General features: G+C 28.0%; 1 protein-coding gene across 1 annotated transcript in view; it reads right to left on the bottom strand.

Moving 5' to 3' along the window:
• LOC107452683 (kinesin family member unc-104) overlaps positions 1 to 3,724 on the bottom strand; it is a 55,773-nt gene extending 52,049 nt beyond the window's left edge. The window contains exon 1 of the mRNA XM_071183527.1: positions 3,406 to 3,724. The gene's annotated coding sequence lies outside the window, so the exon portion shown is untranslated. The remainder of the gene's footprint in view (positions 1 to 3,405) is intronic.
• Positions 3,725 to 14,220: the final 10,496 nt, after the last annotated feature.

The following is a 14,220-nucleotide window of genomic DNA, read 5'->3' as shown; positions in this document are numbered from 1 at the left end:
ATTCAGTTTTCAGAGTTATCCAAAAAGAGAAGAAAAAAAAAATTGTTTTTGATTCGGTAGATTTCGGTTTTGGAATTCACGAATTCAATTAAGATAGCAATAATTTATAATTCTTTTTAAATCTATCAAAGTTGAATAAAACCATGTAGACTGTGGGATTAAGAAGTAAGGATTTTTTTTTAAAAATGGATAATTTTAACAAATCCGCATTTTGTGACATAAAAAAGTACATAATAATTGTATCACTTGCAGGGATTTAGATTATTGTAAGTTAAAACTAAAAGGTAGAATTTTATTGCCATATGCTCTAATTTACGGAGGTAAAAAAATTGCTAAAAAAAAGAGATTTTTTTAAAAAAAAGTTTTCTTTAAAGAAATTGAAGGTTTAGGTAATAAGCGTAATAATTATGAGAATTATTAAACAACAACGACGATTTGACAGTTTTTATAGCACGATAATTAATTTATTGTACTATAAATAGTAAAAATTTATAATTTTTTTTCTCAAAAATCAGGGTTGGCAGGTTTTTGACATGTGACAGTTTTTGACAGTTTAAACCATGGTTTAAACCGTCACGTCAAAAACCTCACTGTCAAAAATGTCGAAAATGTCAAAAACCTATATTCATATGTGAAATTTAATTAATACATAAAATTTATATATTTTTTATAAAGGATAGTGTTTCTAAATATGTTCTAGAAAAAATAAATTTAAAATTTTGAAGAAACACTTATATTTTGAATAGTAACCAAAATCTTGTACTTTTGAAAGCTCACATCTTTTGTAATATTATGTATTCATTTTCATGTGTTATTGAAAATCTGCAGTGATATTATTAAGAAATTTATTTATAACCAAATTTAGTGTATAGTATAGATTATACTAAAAATTAGACATTTTTAAAGATAAACATTAGCAGTTTTGTACATTAGACATCTTCTTTTAAAGAAAAATCTTTTTAATATTCTTTTAAATCTTCTTAATAATCTTTTTAACATAAGACAATACAAATTTAAGTGCTTTCTGTTAAATACACAGAGTAGTTAGTGTCGATTTACAGTATATTCAGCCTATTCATTTACTATGCTGAAAATTTAGTTTATCCAAATACTTGTGAATTTCATTTTGCTGAATACTATATAGTTTTGTTGAATATCTAAATATTCAGCTGTTGAATAATTACTTCTTGCTTTCAAGATATGCATTATTTGTATTCTTAATACAAGTGGGGGAAAAAAATTAAGAGGTAAAAATTGTTTTAAAATGATAAGTGTAATAATTATAAATAAATATAATAAACAATATGAATTATATTTATCATTATTCACAAATATAACTACTTTTAAATTCAAATTAACATACTGGATAATAAAGATATTCGGTATAACATTAAAATTTTTTTTCATACACTTGTATCAAGTTTGTATTTATACAACATAACTTGTAAGTTCCTTATAAATATTAGTTATATGTTCCTTATATGTCAAAAATGCATAGTAATAAACTTTTAATTTTCTTAAGTATCAAAAAGAAGAAATTTTTTTTTTTAAATATAAATATTTAAACAATTTTTGTGCAAAATTTTTCTGCACATGCATTTGAATATAAATTTCTGAGATTTTAAATCTGTTATTTTACCTTAATTTTAATTAAAAAATATTTTAAAACCTGCTGATTACCTATAGTATAATTAAATTTCAATATAATGCTGGTACTGTTGGTAGTTTTGAAGTTTATATATTTTTTTGGCTAACTTTAGTTTTTGACATTTTTGACGGGTTTTTGACGGTTTAAACCAGTATTATACCCTTGTCATGTCAAAAACCACTTTTTGACGTCAAAAACCCAACCCTGTCAAAAATACATAATTGTTCCGATTGTTCTAATACTTTTTTCCTTTGTAGAACTTTCTAAATGATTTTTTGTTAAAAAAATATCTTTTCTTAATTATTACACGGATGTTACATTTTATCGATAAAATTGATTACATAAAGTTACTTTTATTTTAACTTTTTTTCTTTTTTACAATTTGACATAATTTTACAAAAATAAGTATGAACCTCAATAATGTGTAATTTGTGATAATTTAAAAAAAAAAAAAATGAACCTTGATAATACAGATATTTAATCTTTTAAAGTAAAAAAAAAGCATTTATTTATACAAATATATAAAAAGTATTTCAAACTGTTTAGAGGGACATGATAGCCTTAAGTAGGATATTAATCATATAGAGGAAAATAAAAATATTATAGGATCCCAATTTAATAAATATATACTTTCAATGCCCCATGCAGACCATTTACGATATTGATTTAGTAATAAATGAAAAACTAATTAAATATGGAAAAATAACGAAATTATTTTGTTAACTGTAAGTATTTCAGATTTAAAAAAATATAATGAAAATAATATAGGAAACAACAAACGAAAAATCGACACACTGAAAACATAACAAAAAATTTGAAAATGCATTGAATATTGAATCTAATTCTGTAGAGTCGAATCTAATTCTGTAAAGTCACATAAATTCTTCATTACATAAATTTGTTTTCGTTATTAAAAGAATAACACAATTTCATGAAAGCAAGAAAAACTTGAATATGAATGAAATAATTTTGAAGAGGAAGAAAGTCTTAACTCAAGACATTTTATGGCTCATTTGTTAAGAAACATAGGTCATAATATTGAAATTATATTAATAACCAATAAATACTTTAATCATAAATATGAAAAAGAAAAAAAAATAGAATGAGAAACTAATATATCTTTAAACAAATGCGCATGGCAAGTTTAAAATAACAAATAAATGAAATGGATGATAAATTAAAAATTTCAATTATTAAAAATTAACCCATAAATACGATTTGACGCAGTCATCAAGGTATTACGCATTCACGAATTTACAAAGGTAATATAGAGTATATAGTATTACAAAGGTAATAATTTATATAGATGTGTTCGAATAATATTTGCATACTTAAGATTTTGCTTTCAATAATAAATAGTAACCTAAACCATGTAAGTAATAAAGCTTTTTTATTAGTATGAAAAAATAGCATTAATATTTTTTCATTATCATTAAAAACAATATTTTAATTAATGTTAAGTTGAATTTTATTAATATTATGAAACGATTATTTTCTTGGAAAAAAAAACGTAAAATAATTTCAAAATAAATACATTAAAAACAAACTATATATTAACTTCAGACGACAAAAAAAATGGATTTGAGCGATCTAAAGGCAACAAAGGACATTCCATATTTATGAAGAAAATGGAACCTAGGACTAATTTTAAACATTGTATATAAACATATTTCTATGGAATAAATTAACAAAACATAACAGTACATAAATCTAGAACAAACATGACTAACGTAAGACGACAAAATGTGATTACTCACTAGTTTTAATTAAAATATTTTGTTTTCAAATGACACCCTTTTTGAAAGAGACTGTTATCAAACGACTTCTAAAGATGATTCTTAAAACACACAGTAACATTCTAAGTCCCAGACAATTTTGGAAGTACAGTATACATATTGCTTAACATATGCCATAGCGAAAGTTCTATAAGTAGAAGGCACCAATTATCTATATTTAACCCTATGTCAGAAGATTCAATATGTCCGCTGAATGATGAAGAAATAAGGGCTTCTGCGTCACAGAATCTAGCCAGCACCCTCACCCACATACAAACCAAGACAGTTTTGCCCGACCAATGGTAGAATCCCCTTGCATTGCCCACTCACCCTAAAAATCAATACCCCAGCAGAACAGCGGAGAATGAGAGGAAGCCTGCATTACAGTACACAGACGCACATTCTCACTATTTTTCTCTCTCTTAGTTTTCTTTCCCAGTTTAGTTATGGAAAATAGTTTGTTTTAATGTTTATCCGCATCTGGAGTTGAAGAGATCAGCAATGTTTTAACAAACTTAATGGACAAAAAATGTATGCCAGAAACAAATTCGATGTATTTTTGAAAATTCAGTTTAAATTTAAATGATTATCTCAAAATTTAATAAAAAAAAAATGCGACAGAATTTTTTTTAGAAGTCCTTCTAATCAGTTTTGTAATGTAATTGATTGCAAAATTTGAAAAAATTATTTTATTTTCATTAATAATAACAATGAAATATATTTAAAAAAAATGCATGATATAGAAAATCTGGAGCAATTTTTTATTTTATTTCTTAACATTCAACTTCGAGAAAAAAGTCATTTTTTCAGAGCACTAAACTATTGGAGCCCTATTTTATAAATGGTGGACCCTCCATATTTTGAAAATAAATAAATAAATAGAAAAATATCGATTGTGTCAAAAAAAGAAAAAGCCATGTTTATTCAGAGAAAGAAAAATTTAGAGTCTGGTGTCGTAACTTAAATTAACATTGATTAATAGAATATAATTAGAGTGTACTCCGTGAATCTTAGAGAATTTATCTCGTTAAATTCCAATTATTATTCGTCATGTAATCATAAAAGTTATGCGGCAGGATTCGTTTTTTATTTTGCGGTCTATACATGCTTACATTTTCCTTCTTACTTTATTAACTTATTTTAAATTTAGGAAAAAATTATTATCTTTTATTAAAAAAAAAAGAGAATTTTTTTAAAAAAATAAAATTATTTTAACATAAAATACAATACATAATTTATCGCGAGTCTTATACACTCAGAAGAATCAAACATTGTTGACGCAAAATTAGAAGAAAAAAAAAATATTTTTATTAGAATACCTACTAGAAGATAATTTTTAATATACGCGCGGTTAACGCAAATAACAAAAAAAAGAGATAAATAACAATTTCACTGTTTATTTAAAAGTACAATAAATAATAAAAAAAAAGCCATGAAGAGGGCATCCTCGTGTTTTAGTTTCAAGGTCATTGTCCGAATAACACACACGCGTACGTTAGAACGACGCCCTCTCTCTTCAATTTTACATGCGATTTTTATCGAATATTTTTGAGACCAGTACAATGAAACGCAGCAGAAGATAAGTAATTTTGGAACAATGACGTATAACATTTTCGGGGGCAAGTAAAATCTTTCTAATTTGTGGTAAGAAAAAATTGATTTGCTACAGTAAATGTATAAACCTGATTAAAAGCATCGTGTATTTTGAAACTTTTCTTAGGTAGAGAGAAATTTATAAAATTAGAAAAGATACTTTCAAACAGATTGTTCGAAACATGTCACTTTTATTCAATGAAACAAAAGATATAGATAAGAAAATTTTCAACGAAATTATGATTTAATTAACTATCTTAGTGCAACAATAAAACAAGTTTTTCATAGAATTTGAAGAACTGTGTTCGAATAAATTTTTTTTGTTGCCATTTAAATAATAAGTGATACGCCCCTCCCTAAAAAAACGTTTTTTTTATGCACAATAGAGAAAAAGATCACTGCAAATAAGTTTTGGTGTTGCAACTGCAAAAGACATGTAATTTTTTTCCAGACGTATTAGACTCAAACCCCGTGTTTTCCTGATTTTTTTCTAATCAATGAGATTCTTCTTTGGTAGGAATAACCAAGTTCAATATAATTCTTATATGTGATTTTTTTTGTTGCAAATGAAATTGATGATACGTCGAATTTATGAAAGAATAAAGAATGTTACACAATGATATCAGTTACGGAAAGATATAAAACTTACTATTATATAAAAATTTTATGTTATATTTGGTGCCATTTCCTTGCAAGTGATTTAATATTATTATTATTATTTTAATTATGCAAGTAAAGAATAGATTGGTTACAAGAATAAGTGAGTGATTAATTTTTTGCAATATGGATAATAAAACACTTTCGACATAATTACCAATAAACAGAATAAAACAAAAAGGAAAAGAATAAAAACAACATTTTAAATAAATTGCAATTCATGAATTCGAACTAATTTAATACTTTCATTTTTTATGACCTTCAAAAGCATTAAAACAACATATAAAATTAAAAGTGATAATTTTAAATAATCAATAGGTTTCCAACGCTACTGATTCAAATCTTCAAAAAATCTAAATCAATATTTTTTAAATCAAATTTTTGTGTGATTTAGTTTATTCAGATATATATTTGGTTATTTTTAAAACAATTATTCATAGAAGCACTGTAGTATTTTTCACACACTTTTACCATAACCTAAGTTAAGTTATTACTATACCAGCAGTAAAGTGAATAAAACAAACCCCTATCCAAATGAGGTCTCTGTAAAAGTTGTTTCTCCTTCATAATGTTTACTAGCAGGAAAAGCACAATTCCTATACAGGCGGAAAACATGGAGCGTATCAAATGACTCAACATCGGCAAAAATAGGGCATCGGCGACGTCAACAGAATTAATTTTTAGTTTAGTTTTCTTTCCTAACTTTTTTTTTTATGAGTGTCTTATTAAGTTTGGATTTAATTATGAGTACAGGATAATTTTCAAGGAATGAAATCTCATCGTAGAAGTGATTGCCTGGCATTTTCAATATTCTCAATGTTTTAAAAAAATTTTTAAATTAATTTAAAACTAACTAATTTTAACTTTGCCTTACACTTTTTAATATTTTGGAACTTCATTAAAACATTTTTCACATTTTAGTGAAACTGCATCGAGTTAATGAATGGGTTCGATGATAAAAATCGCATTGATAGTAAGTAATTATCATTAATGTCTACGATAAATATAATTTCGTGTTCTGCAAAAAATGAAAAATTTTAATTTATGAGTATTTTTTTAAGAAAGAAGAGTTAATAAAGTATAAGTGAGCATGAAAAGGTTGTATTTAACTCTCAGATGTAATACCCCGACATGTAATACATGCATGTATATGGAATATCCAGATTAAATAATAACAAAAAATTAGTAAATTGAAAAGGAAAAGGACAAAAAAATTCAAATTCAATAATGAATTTTTTCCCCTGATATCTAGGAAAGAGCTCACGCGTTTAGAGCTTAAAAAACTTTTTTTGTAGGTGTTTTTATGAGACAAGAAATAATAAAGTATAGATGCGTATAAAAAAATTGCATAAGACATGAAAGTTTACATGAAAAAAATCTAGACTAAATAATAACTAAAAACGAATTAATTGAAAAAAAGGGGAAGAGATAAAAAAAAAAAAAGTGGGTATTCAGACATATGATTTTTTAATTCTAGGAAAGAGCTAATCAAGCAGGCATCCATCATAAGAATAACGATCAATAAAAGTGTAAGTTTCCTTAACATTATAGCAAAAATGTTAGAAGGTTTAACTGGAGTATTCTTTGTTTTTGAAGAGATTTTCTATTTTGCACCTAAAAAAGGATTTTTATAAGTTTATTTAGGTAATATAAATTTTTATAATTTCATGTTTTCATAATAAAACACATATTACAAGCCGATTACAATTTTTAATGTTTCAGAAAATTATATAACTAGTAATTATATAATAAAATTATATAAAAGAATAAAAAATTCAAAATATTAGTCAATTTTTTTTAATAAATATATTATTTTATTATAAGTCTACTAAAATTTAAAAAGGTGATTTTAAGGCCAGGAACAAGAAGAATATGAAATAAATAATAAAATAAGGAGAATACAAACCTAATGGTTTTTTTTAATAGGTAAATTTTTTATTATTTATATAAATAGTTTTATTTTGAATGGAACCAAATTAAAAAATATTGAATTTTCTCTTAATTTTACACTTTTAAGTTTAAATACTAATGGGGAATTTGCATTTCTATTTAAAAAAAACATAAATATATAATTTTTAAATGTTTAGATATCATAGCTTTCATGCAGAAATATCTAAAAAAATAAATTGATGATAGAAAAATGTTCTAAAAATGCTTAAAATAAAATACTGCATTAACAGATCCATTTTCTAATTATTTTTAAAATTGGTTAAATAATGTTATTAAACTAATAAAATAAAAAGCTAGAGAACCTTTATTTTAAATCTTTTTTAAAGCACATTCCTACTATTAGTTTACACTCTCCCTATATCTTGTTCAAATTTTCATTCGATAATAAAACACTTTTTATTCATCCGCTCAAGTTAAAATAATTTTTTTTTCAACTATTAATTCATTAATTAACTTTAACCGTTATTAGTTTTAGTTTTATATGGATTCCATTAGAAATATTGAAGCCATAAGTCACTATTTTTAAAACACTTAGCACACGAAATTTCATTCTTTAGAAGGACTCGTTGATTCCCATTCTGTTTATGCTAAAGCGAAAAATATAATTAGTTAACTTTAGTTTTATATAGATTCCATTAGAAAGCCATAGGTCACCATTTTTAAAGTATTTAGCAGACGAAATTTGATTCTTTAGAAGAACTCGTTGATTCCTATTCTGCTTATGCTAACACAAAAAAAATTATAATTAATTTTAGTTTTATATGGATTCCATTAGAAATACTGAAACCATAGGTCACAATTTTTAAAGCATTTAGCACACACAATTTGATTCTTTAGCAGAACTCGTTGATTCCCATTCTGCTTCACAAATTAAAACCAAAAAAATTTTAATAAAAAGTATCTAAAATAAATTCTTCTTTGCTGATCTAAGTAGGAATGTACTTTAATTTTTTTAATATAATTTGTTTTTATTTATATTAATTCTTTTGAAACGTGCTTCTGAAAAATTGGTTATTTAAAATCAACTGTAATTGAATAGAAAAAGATATTTATTATTCATATATGTTGGTAATATGTATTAACTGAAATAAAAAAAATTTATGTACTAAAAAAGTAAGGCTAATGAAGAAAAAGTTAATGGGAAATTCGCTTAGGAAAACCGTAGAAAATCGCCATTCCCAGATGACGCTTAATTAATAAGTACTACTGACGGTAATAAGTACTACTGGTATTAAAGTAATTGGGACAGTTTTGATAAGAATGAATTCTACATCTGGTTTTCCGTAGTTTCAGTAAATATTTTTTCAGTGGTAGCGAAGATAGTGCATTAATATTTCAATAAATTAGAATTAAAAGAACTTAGCCCCACTACTATTTATAAATATTTTAATAGTATAGTAAAGATCAGATAGAGAAATGGTCATGATCCAAAATCCTTATAAAGTTCTAATAAGATTTATTTTTTCGGCTTTAGTTGGCTGGCAAATGTATTTTTTACAAAACACAAATGTAGAAGGGTTATGTAATAAGTACCGAATATTCTAATATAGGTATAAAATATTATATTGATATATTTGGTGATTATTAAAACAGCACAAGCAGTTTTAATATCGATACTTTGGAAAGTAAGTGTTTTACGGTCACTCGAAAGAAATATGTACTGGAGAAAATTACTTGATTGTGGTAAATTTTGACTATCATGTGACGACCACGAGTAATAACATCATGCCAAGTGATGCTAAATACATTTTATCATTGTTCTAATGCATAGGTTCTCAACCTTTTTAACGTTGCTGCCCCCCTAAGGAGCAAAAAAATTTTCAACGTCCCCCTACATAAAAATCCTGTTATTTTGAGCATGGGGACGGAGGGATGTGTGCTGAATTGTAAGAGGCAAATTTTTTAAGCAATTATTTTGCGCTTTGAATTTGTTTGGTTTTTCAAAAAAGAATGGATTAACTCGATAATTTTCTCACGGCAGGTAATCGCCGTCTATTTGTCATGATCAAAATAAATACGTTTAATGAAAAAAAAAAATACAACTAAGAAACCTATGCTTAAAAAGAATAATATATTCTAAATTAGATAATTAAAATAACACCCAAAATAATTTTGTTACACTAAAAAGTAGTATCAACGAAACATTCAAGTAACTGTGTTAGTGGGATGATTGTACTTAATGGTTCAGAACCAATTCCTTAACGCTCGATTCAATACTTTTAGTGAGATGAAGATGCAAATACCCACGTTTGCACAATTTTGAGTCGATTTCTTCTTTTTAACACAAGATCCGTAACAGCACTGAATCCACATTCGATAAGTTAGGAGGCAGGGAAAGCAATTAAAAAATTTTTAACGATAGTCTACAGTTCAAGATAGAGACGACTGTTACCTTTAACACTAGATTGCCCATGGAAGTCATTTTGACTGCTTTTTAATTTCAATTAGAAAAACAATGATAGCACAATTTCTTAGAATTTTGTGACTTTTTGTACAACATATAATTTTTTTATTGTTAATATTTACAAATAACTTGTTATATAACTGAAAATAATAACAAAAATATTACATTTTATTTTAAACAAATTTCTTTATACATTAGTTATGCTTTCTTTATTCATTAGTTATTCTATGCAGTCATTTTGACTGCTTTTGAGCAATATAGGTATTTCAGTCTTTTTAGTGTTAAGTAAAAATTCTGTGAGACGATCACCATTTCAAAGTTTCATTAGTTAAAAGTTCGACCAATTCCTCGTAAATCTGAACCTCTGCTGTTTCAATATTTACAAAAGGGTTCATAAACCCATTGAGGGACTTCGAGGGAACAAAACATCTTTAAAATGGTCAGAAAAGTCCATGTGCAAAGAGTCAAGGTGTTGACAATATTCTTGTGCATGTGCATCATCAGAGAGAATTTTGCCTGCATGGCTGAACTCATTCCAACCAAAATTCTGCTAAAACAAAATCAGTTTTTTTAGAAAGGCGAAAATAACTTATTTTGTAGGGATCGAATTGAGCTCGTCGCCTTGAAGTTGTAAATTAATGCCATTAAATTTTACAGATAAATCAGCCAAAGTCTTTCTTAAATTCTAGCAATCTGTCTCTTAGAGCTACATTTCTGTTTTCGAGGAACTCAAGCACAGAGTCGAAAAGATTCCAATACCTATTGAGACAGAAGCTTTTGGAAAGTCAGTGAATCTCGGTGTATATTGCAAGCGATTGAATTCTTCATCGTTTTTCTTACACAGTTGTCTAAATAATCGATCTTAGAGAGCATTACTGTGAATTTTGTTCACAGCAGATACGGCATATTGCAATGATTGATGCAAACGGTCACTGAGATTTTTTCTTACTAAATACTGTCTGTGAATCACGCAGTGAACAGCTAAAATATCTGGTACCTCCCTTTCCAAAAGGGCGATAAACTCACGATGTCGACCCACCATTGCAGGAGCCTATCAGTGGCAATGGACATAATATTCGCAAGAGGAATGTTTTTCTCTTTAAAATAATCTTTGACAGTACTAAAAATAGATTTACCTTTGATATCTACAATCAAGCTTCCTGCAAAAAGCATATCTTGAATAATTTTCCCTTCCTTTACAAACCGGACCTATGCCTACAGTAAAGCCTGCATTACCTGGCAAGGTAGATTCATCAACTTGAAGGGAAAATTCGTTGGACATCAAAAGTTTGCATAAAGAAATTTCAACGTCTTCACCCATCTCATCATTTCGTCGCCGCACTGAATCGTTGCTTATGTGATAGTTTTTTATTATATTGGATGATGTAAAACTGTTTCTAAAACTCCCTTGACAACCGGCAGTATCAACTCTACTCCGATGGTTTGAGCTTTCCCAGATTTAGCAATAAATTTTGATATATTATAAGAAGCGATCAAACCATCGTCGCATTTTTGTGATGACGTTACTAGTAACCCTGAGACCGAAGGTGCCTTCAGAAACGTGAAAAAAGACGTTCGTCAAAAATGACAAATCTATATCTAGTTTTTTGCAAATGCTCTTGCTAACGGTAAGATTTCCTTACCTCATTAGATAAAACTTTATTACAAAGTAAACACATAGGTAATTGAGAGTTCAACAGTAATTGAACAAATCCCAACTTCAAGTACGTGACACTGTATTGATGACACTTCTTTTTGTCAACCGACATTGTTGGTGTCAGCAAAATACAAACGATGAAAGAAAATCAACTATTTCTCAAAATTAATAAATAATTTATGATACTATAAAGAACTAATTCACGTACGTACCTGGCCAAATAAACTATGAGTTCTAATCGAAACTGGGGAAAAAAACTCTAGAAAGCTAACGAAAACCATTATAAGAAACACGGGTTCAATCAAACATTCATACTGAAAGCGCATGCACTGCAATTTCCACCAAATGGCTTAAATGCGTCAGAGGCAAAAACTACTGGCTCATGCGCTGAGCTGTGTTGGTTCGTATCGAAAAATAGGTGTCGTTTAAGTTCGTTTTATTGCTGTTTCAAATAATGTATAGGATAATCTTTATTTATTATATTATTTTAATCTTTCTTTCTTTATTATAATTTTTTTAATTAAATTAATCTTAATTTAATAATTTTATTTGTAAGTTTTAAAATTAAATTTGAATGACAAAACATGCTCAACGCCCCCCTACTGCCCAAAACATACCCAACGCCCCCCTACTGCCCAAAACAAGTTCACCGCCCCTCAGCATAGTCCCACTGCCCCCAGGGGGGCGGTATCGCCCCCGTTGAGAACCAATGTTCTAATGGGATAAACTACAAAGAAAAAAAAAACGAATATTGCTTACTTCAATTATGTAAAGCCCCCGAAAAAGGCCACAAATAATATTAAATAAAAAAAATTGAAATTATTTTAGCTATACTAATTGAAAAACATAGTGGAAGAGCCAGGTAAGTAACATTTTCAGAACGAAAAAAAGTTGTATCTGAACTATTTTATTACCGATTTATTAGAAGGTGGGACTAATAATTCTTTGCTTTACTTTATTTAATACTGTCTAACTTATTACTCCCAAATAAAAATCATGAGAGCATATTAAAAACTGCTAAGATTAGTAATGTTAAGATTAAAGTGAAAGCAAAAACAGTTCTGTTACATTAAACATACCCACATTGGCGCATTATCTTTGAGACTCCAGCACTATCTTTGAGAGATAGTGCTGGAGTGTCAATACTCAAAAAGTTAAAACGGCTTTCCATTCCGCATCAGATTCATCTGCAGTGGATTCCTTCGCACGTCGATCTTGAAGGAAACGAGATAGCGGGCACTTTGGCTAAAGCTGGTGCTTGCGAGGCCTCTGTGCAGCCCACACCTTTTCGGAAATCTTCTCAAAAATAAAACACAAAAACAAGACCACTTCGAATGTCCCCCCCAAAAGCACCCATGGTATCAGTGCTCTCGACTTGGAGGCTCCCTGGCCCAAGGTTTTAATAGACAGGAACAAACTATTCTTGCCCGCTTTCGAAGTGGTCACCTTAAATCAATGAAACTTTCGGAAGGATCCAAGAACTTTGAAATTTGTACCAACTGTTCGTCGTCTCACCACATCCTCGCGTGCCTGGGGCACACCAAACAGGATTTTGCAGATGATCCATTGAGGGTGTATAACGTCATGGATGTGGTCTAGCACTGCTGGCCAATGGGGGAGTGCAATGACAATAATAACACATTGACGCAACCACTTTTTGTTGTTATTCTCAGATTCATTAGTTCTCCTAAAAATTTCACTTACCTGGTTCTTCGATCAAGCTCTTTAATTCTGCCGGTATATGCTTTTCGGTTCTGAGATTGATTTCGTAGTGTTTTTCAATAATGATTTATTAATTATATATGCTAGATTCTTAAGTTCTGATAAAAGTTTTATGAGAGATCCATTTGCTTTAAAAATTTCTACTTTGGTTCGCTACCACTAGAAAGAATTATTTTCAAAATCCTCATAAGTTGGAGGGTATGCTGTTATATATAACACAAAATTAAAAATCGAATTTAAAGAAGTCGTATATTTAAAATTTGATTTATCAGGAACTATCGACCGATTTCGCTCAAATTTTGTATTTTGCCATGTAAAACTGCACTCTTTAAAATTTTGTAAAAAAAAAAAGTGTATACCTTACAACTCAAAGTTTTTACGGCTATTATAAAATAAAGTAAATACTTACTAAAAGTTATCTTTTGCATGGGATTATCCCCGGGTTAACGAATTTTATAATTATGAGCAAACATTTAGTAATTCTTCTAAAAAGTTCTAGAGAATACGCAAAATGTAAAAATAACATTAAGGGGTTCAAACTTTGGATCGCTCTCCTGACCAAACTATGAGGACCATATTTTTCAGTTTGCAAATTAGTTGTTTTTTTTAATTATAGAATTAATTGATAAGCATATTAAAATAAAAATAGTTAAATTAACCTCTTTATGTTGAGAAGGACTTATTGTGTTACAGTGATAGGCCACTAACTGAAGCAGAGATTTGGAAGGTCCTGATCGAATGCCTCACGCTACGGTTCTGAACGCGGTACTGAATTTATATTTTATATATACCCATTTATATATATATATATATA

The sequence above is a fragment of the Parasteatoda tepidariorum genome, chromosome 7 (genome assembly GCF_043381705.1).
Source record: "Parasteatoda tepidariorum isolate YZ-2023 chromosome 7, CAS_Ptep_4.0, whole genome shotgun sequence".
Classification (NCBI taxonomy): Eukaryota; Metazoa; Arthropoda; class Arachnida; order Araneae; family Theridiidae; genus Parasteatoda; species Parasteatoda tepidariorum.
The sequence above is the reverse complement of the archived record's forward strand: the minus strand, read 5'-3'. Positions and strand labels throughout refer to the sequence as shown.